Here is a 7,114-nt window from a genome sequence, read left to right on the forward strand (position 1 = left end):
ACCAGCTTGGCTACCTGAATTAGGCTAATAATCTATAAGCCCGCACAAATCTTTATCAGCTTATACATTCAGATATAGTACCAGGATATCAATAATCTATTATTATTAGACCAATATATATCATATAATACTAGCATATGAAAAATCTTTTTCTAGCCTACCCATATCTATAGCTAGATTCAAGCCTAACGTGATCTCATGGAAAGAGAAAAGCTTACAGTATCCTCTGACAAAATCATAACATAGAGAAAGGGAACATGATATATATGTTTCATTTATTAGTTTTACACTAATGCCATCAATTATTTAGTATCATCGCAAACAATATTAGATGTGACTGAATAATTCTATTAGCGGGATCAAAATAGCGAAGGAGAACCAATGTCATCTTCCCATATATCAACTGCCAAATTGTCTTTTAAAGTTACTAATTTTCTGAATTGTTTTATTGTTCCAGTGCAGAACAAAAAATATGGCAAGGGAAAAATTGGGTGCCTAATTTTATGGGATCGGGATTTTGTCCAATCGGATGGTAATTAAAGAGGATCCAATTATTCTACTATTTACTTTCTATTCCAAATTCAAGCGTTCAGATGAAGCCACATTGAATTTCTACTATCACCATAGCGGTTTTCACAATAGCGCTTTTAATGAAAATATAGCTTTTCAAGATAATATTGAAAATCCTACATGGCTTCACCTTAGCCTTTGACATTAGAATAGAGGGTAAAAATGGGGATAGTTAGATATTTTTTAGTTACCACCTAATTAAAGAGGATTTGAATCCATCTTGAATGTATGCATCTTTGTCGAAAACGCAAACCCGCATGATATCATGATGTATAATTTTAGTCAAACTGTTTAGCTTGAGGAGCCAGTTACACATAAACAAGCTCCTGTCTCTTGTTTCAGGATATATCAGAAAAGGTTCTTTATGTACACGCCTTGAATCATAAGTCGCAACATTACTCTCCAAATCTCAATATTTGCGGAACAAATTTCCAAGCAATTAGTTTTGACGAGGATTATCCCCTAGGTTAAAAAAAATCAACTTTTATAGGCTATTATGTAATTGCAATTCAACAATATAGAGAAATTTTACTCGCCATTTGTTGATTTGGGGGAGATTTTTTAAAGCTAATGATTTTTGGTAGTTTCTAACATACTAAGGTTTCCCGGGTATTTTTGCAAATGCTTGCAAATACTCGTGATTTATGGAGTATGTACATAAAAAAAATCCTGAATGTAAACTTAAAGAAAAGAGTACAATTGAAAGTTCAAGTTCAAGTTCAAGTTATTTTTTAAGGCCATATTCCCCCAATCCTGAAAGTAGTTAACCACGAGGACTAATTTGGAGCAAGTTACAGGAGCTGAAGACTAATTAGCAATTTCAATTATTTGAAAGACTCGGTTACAAAATATAAAAGATTTAAGAGACCAATATGTACAAAAACCCTTTTGTAAAGTAAACGTGTAGATCCAGCAGAGCCGTACGTTTCTTACACAAGTTACTATGTTGAATCCAATTAGGAAGTTCATTTTGCCTACATATCCTCAGAACCTTAGTTTAGAAAGACTTGTTCTTCAACACCGAATATGCCAAGAATAGGGGAGAAAAACGTTACGATATGAAAATACAAGCTAGAGCCTCGTGGATAATTCCGTAAATACCTTAAAGAAGGAAGAAAAAGAAGAAGAGTTTTATGTTTTAAAAACTCTAGAATTAATGGCTTATTTCTACTTTCTAAAAACAATCACAATTATATCCTTGTGTGAAACTGAAAGTTGGAGCATTTCATTTGGGATAAGTTTCAAAATATCTTTATCTAGCTAGAAATAGAATATTATGATTAAAAAAGTGAATATTTCTCCATATAGCCTGCAATATTATGCTGTTATACACATCTAGTCAATATTGAAGCTACTAAAAAAAAAGCTTCTACTATGCATAACGTGGATCGCATGGTTAATGATATAGGGAGAGAAAAAATTTCTTGCGCAAGCCCTCTGTAGATATTGGGAGGAAGTCATCCACATATTAAGAGATGACATTGACATGTATCCAGCAAAACTTATCACTTAGGTTTATTTAGTAGTCCTCCCCTGAATCTTCAATAATAATTCCATGTTAGTCTCTAAATGCTTGAAAATTGCTCATAAATCCCTCAGCGCCTTAGGGTCATTGAAGGAGTTTTGAAAGGACTAAAATATCCTTCAACAGGTGCCTTTTTTAATATAAAAGGAGTTTTGAAAGAAAAACGTACCGGTATTTTGGTCATTGAAGGTCCTAATTGCAAGACCACTCAAGATTGAGACTTATGAGCAATTTCTAAGATTTGAGGGTCTAATATGGAATTATTAAAGATTTGAGGGACTAATATCTAGTTGGCCCTATCATTAACCATCATTTTAAGATTTGTACCTCATAAGTAAGGGGCTGTTTGGTTGTTATTGGTAAAGTTGTGTATTTATGACACAACTTGGAAAGTTGTTGTCCACCTCATCAATTTTACTTTTATACTTTTCTTTGTTTGTTTTTTATTACATTGGAATCATAAATTGCTTGTTTGGTTTGCAAATGTAATTTTAATTGTTTGTTTGGAAAGTGTAAAAAGTGGTCCCTACTCAAATGATCATATTGTTTGGAATTATTTTTTATTATTTTTTCCTGACTTTAATGTCAGCTTTCTCCTAAAATCATGTCTTTTTTTTATGAAATCACTTTACAAGCCACGTCAGCATATGAAATCACTTTACACTATTATCACAACTACAAACAAACAATTGAAAGTGATGAAAGCTGACATTGGGACCCACTTTTTTACACTTTCCATCCTTTTACATGGTAAAAACATACAACCAAACAGCCCCTAAAAGCTTGGTACCTTTTTATAGATTCCAATCCTCTCCCGCGTAAAAAAAAATATCATAGAGACCACTAGTTTTATTTTAACTATTCATTTGTCTAGCAAATGGTTATAATACATTTTTTAGAACTCATCATACCCCCAAGGGCCCCAACCCAATTGCAATCATTTCTCATTTATGCTCAAAAAAATTATGATCGCCCACAAAATAAATCAAAAACTGCAATAAAGCGGTGGTCTGCTTACTACTTTTGGGTCTGTTTGGTACAATTTCTAAAATAATGGGAAACTCATTTCCTTATGAAAAGCTCGCTTCTAGGGTTTTCGATAGTTTCCCTAGAAATGTGGATTTTTTATTCTGTTTGTTTCACCCAAAATCTCCTAGAAATCAAGCATGAAGAACACGTATTTCTCAATTTTCATTTTCAAGGGGACCAAAAGATTAGGAGATCACCTCTTTAAGAAAAACGAAATAATTCTCGCGAGAAACCCAAAACAACGCGTCTCTTTTTTTCGCACACGTTATTTAGGGGCTATTTGGATCCGTTTTTTGGATCGGTAAAAGGGAGGAAAGCTGCAAAAAATGTGTAGCTTTCCCCCTCATTCCCACTTCCAAAAACCGGAACCAAATAGCCCCTTAACGTTTCCATTTGATTTCCTCTTCAAAATGCTCGGAAACGTGTTTTTCTTGAAAAAAGGTGGCATTTGTTGACGTTTCACGAAAATATTTCTTAACGTAAAAAATGAAACCAAACGCAATACTAGGAAAAAGTTTGAGGTTACTGTAATAATTTCTGAGCGGGTCAGAGAATTCTGAACAATTTCCTAAGGTTTCCATGCATATCAAACAGCCCCATCAGGGAGGAATTTGTTGGCAGCGAGGGTAACTCAATGATGCACTAAATGGCAAAAACGCCTATTAAAAATAAGAATTGAAAGGTCTACATATATCCGAACTCAAAGCTAAATGCCATGGGAAACGGACATCACGAACAACAAGCTGACATCAAAGTTTAACGATGGTATGGCAATTCTCATCTAGAGAGTACCGCAGCCGAGACTGCAATCTCCGCGAGTAATTATTTTTTACCTATTTATCTGGAAAAGTCCTTTTATAATACTTTCTGAAGTACCCTCTCCGAACACACTGACCATCTATTGAGCGATCCGTTTACTTAGTATTGCTTGGTTCTTCGTTTTTTTTCCTTCCAGGAAAACTCTCCAATTAATGGTGCTGGTTGCACAAAAGACCCTAAACTTGGTAAATTAGAGAAAACTACTCTGAATTCTTTTATTAAAATATATTAATGTGACAATAAGCTGATCAACTTCATCCCCCTGTGCTTGGTATGTGTTTCCTCCTTTCCTGCTTACGCATAGGTAATTTCTCTAATTTAGAAAGTTTGAATGGTTTTATGAAATTTATTCAAATTTTTTTTCCTTCTTGGTACACCAACTATTTAGAGATCATCAAAATCTAAATTATTTCTACATCAGTGAAACGTTGCTGCACTGCTCATACGAAAATAGAACAAAATAAATAAATAAATATAAAATTCATTTTATCCTTGACCCCAACGTACTTTCCCAATCTTCCATCCTTACACAGAAGTTAAGAATACTCCGCTGGCCTCCATCCTACTTGATAGTTACCTGATTATTATTGGGTAACTTTAATTTAAAAGAAAACTCTCAAAGCTTTGGGTCATTTTCTATGGACAACCTCCCAATGTTGTTTTCCCCACTAAATTCCAGACTTTCCCCACGAAATCCCCTACTTTAACATGGTCAGTCTCGCGTCACAATCTCTTCTAGAATTTAGTGCAGTTGTAAAGATTTGTGTAATGCCTCTTGAAGCAAAATTAAAAAAACTTCCGACTGATCAACGAGTTAAAAATGAACATGAGATTTTTTTTTCCTTCTACTATTAGGTACTCCAAAAAGGCATGAAACCTGAACATTTTTAACACGAGGAAAAAAGAAGAATTCAGAGCTCCAACCATAATATGTTTGCGCGCAAAGGGTTTTTTTTTTTTTGGTGGTGGTTCCAAAGAAAAGTTGACATGACAAACAAAAGGGGGCACTAAAATATTCAAAGCGCCCCCTTATATTTCTCCTTGTGCGTATCAGAGCGCTCTGAGGAGAACTCTTACTCTTGAAATTAGAGACTGTCCCGTGAAAAGGCCCAAAGTTTTGGGGACTTTGTGAAATTTACCCCCTGTTATGATCTGTGGGTCCCAATCCGATGCATCAATCGTGGATTGGGATCCTCTCCTAAGGAATAGTGTTTCCTCAGAGCTCCTAATGCATCTCAACCATTCATTTCATAGGACCTCCTCGTTTTTTGTGCTCATACACAAAATCAAAGGTTGAGATGTATTAGGAGATCTTAGGAAACACTATTCCTTAGGAGAGAATCCCAATCCCATCAATCCCACCCAAAGTCAACAAGTCAACAGTCTACCACTTTTTAAGTCTTCCCCTCCCCTCTCACTGCCCCGGGCCCCACGTTTACTTTTTTGGCTCCCAGCGGCTCAGCTCTAGAATCTCCTTGCGCGGTCCACACCCCGAATCGAACAAGCGCCTAACGCGCACTAAAGGGATCTCGGCCTGGCCTCTATAAATGTGAACCCTCCTCCTGAACTCTCCCTCTAACCCCCAAGACCACAAACACCACACTCCTAGCCACCAGTAAACAAGAACAAACCGGCCATGGTTGTCGCCGGAGCCAGACCAGCAGCGTGGCCTGGCGGCCGAGACCTTGGCCTTCGCCGTTCCCAAGTCGCCGGGGCCGCTCTTCAATGGTCCTTCGCTTGCTTGTTCATAATGTCGGCCTCCGGCGCACCTACATCTTCAGCATCTACTCCAAAGACATTAAAGTCCTCCCTCCACTACAACAGCAGACCTCTCACACCCTCAGCTTCTTCAAGGACCTCGTGCAGGCAACGTCGGCGTTCTCTCCGGCCTCATCAAGCGAGGTCACTCTCCCTGGGTCGTTCTCTCGATCGGCCTCCGCCATGAACTCTTCCTAACCTCATGATTACCTCGCCATCACCGGCCGCTCATCCCGCCCCGCCGTCTGGCAGATGTGCGTCTAACATCTGCGTCGGGACAACTCCCAGTCGTTCCTCCAACACCGGAGCTCTGGTCCACCTGCGTCCAAGAACACTCCAAGTCCCTGGTTCTGCTGATCGCCTGGTTGCCTGCGGCGATTTCCGTCGTGTTTGTTCACACCATTAGGATCATGGAAGTGGTGCCCGTGAGGTCCGAGGAGGAGAAGGAGAAGAACACCAAGCCGTTCTTCTGTTTCCTGTACATATCGCTGGCCCTGGCCACCTACCTGATGGTCATGATCATCGTCGAGAAGGTGGTAAACTTCTCGCAGGTGGAGTATATCGCCAGCGCTTGCGTCATCATCTTCCTGCTCTTCCTCCCGCTGGGCGTGGTCATTAAAGATGAACTGCGCATTCGGAAATTGGAGGAGGGGTTTCTCAAGAACCCTCCGCCCGATGACGGTGGCCTGTCGAGAAACGGCGGCGGTCGGCTGCAACCGGCGGCGAACGCCCGCGCCGCAGCGTCGAACGCTCCAGGCAAGAGCCAATCAAGCACAGGCGCGATGTCGGCTCTCGAACGTTCAGACCCCCAGCCAGAGGCGAGGACACTCGATTCTCCCAGGCGCTTTGGTGATCATCGGACATGATAGTCCTCTTCCTTCCGCCACGATTTGCGGCGTAGGAGGAACCCTGACCGCGATCGACAACATGGGTCAGATCGGGCAATCGCTGGGCTACCCATCCAAAAGCATAAGCACCTTCGTCTCCCTCATCAGCATCTGGAACTACGCGGGGAGGGTGACGTCAGGGTTCGCCTCCGAGATCCTGCTGACCAAGTACAAATTCCCCCGCCCCCTAATGCTCACTTTCGTCCTCATCCTCTCCTGCGTCGGCCACCTCCTGATCGCCTTCGGGGTGCACAACTCACTCTACTTCGCCTCGGTCATCACCGGGTTCTGCTTCGGCGCGCAATGGCCCCTGCTCTTCGCGATCATATCGGAAATCTTCGGGCTCAAGTACTACTCGACCCTGTACAACTTCGGCGGAGTGGCGAGCCCGATCGGGGCTTACATCCTCAACGTTCAGGTCGCCGGGCATTTATATGACCGCGAGGCTGCGAAGCAGAACCACGGGGTGAAAGAATCGACCTGCATCGGGGTTCAGTGTTTCAAACAGTCGTTCCTGATCATTACA

At 40.6% G+C, this 7,114-nt stretch overlaps 1 pseudogene; it reads left to right on the forward strand.

Moving 5' to 3' along the window:
• The window catches only part of LOC109850015, a 2,038-nt pseudogene continuing 573 nt past the window's right edge, over positions 5,650-7,114 (forward strand).

Source organism: Asparagus officinalis, chromosome 7 (assembly GCF_001876935.1).
Source record: "Asparagus officinalis chromosome 7, Aspof.V1, whole genome shotgun sequence".
NCBI lineage: Eukaryota > Viridiplantae > Streptophyta > Magnoliopsida > Asparagales > Asparagaceae > Asparagus > Asparagus officinalis.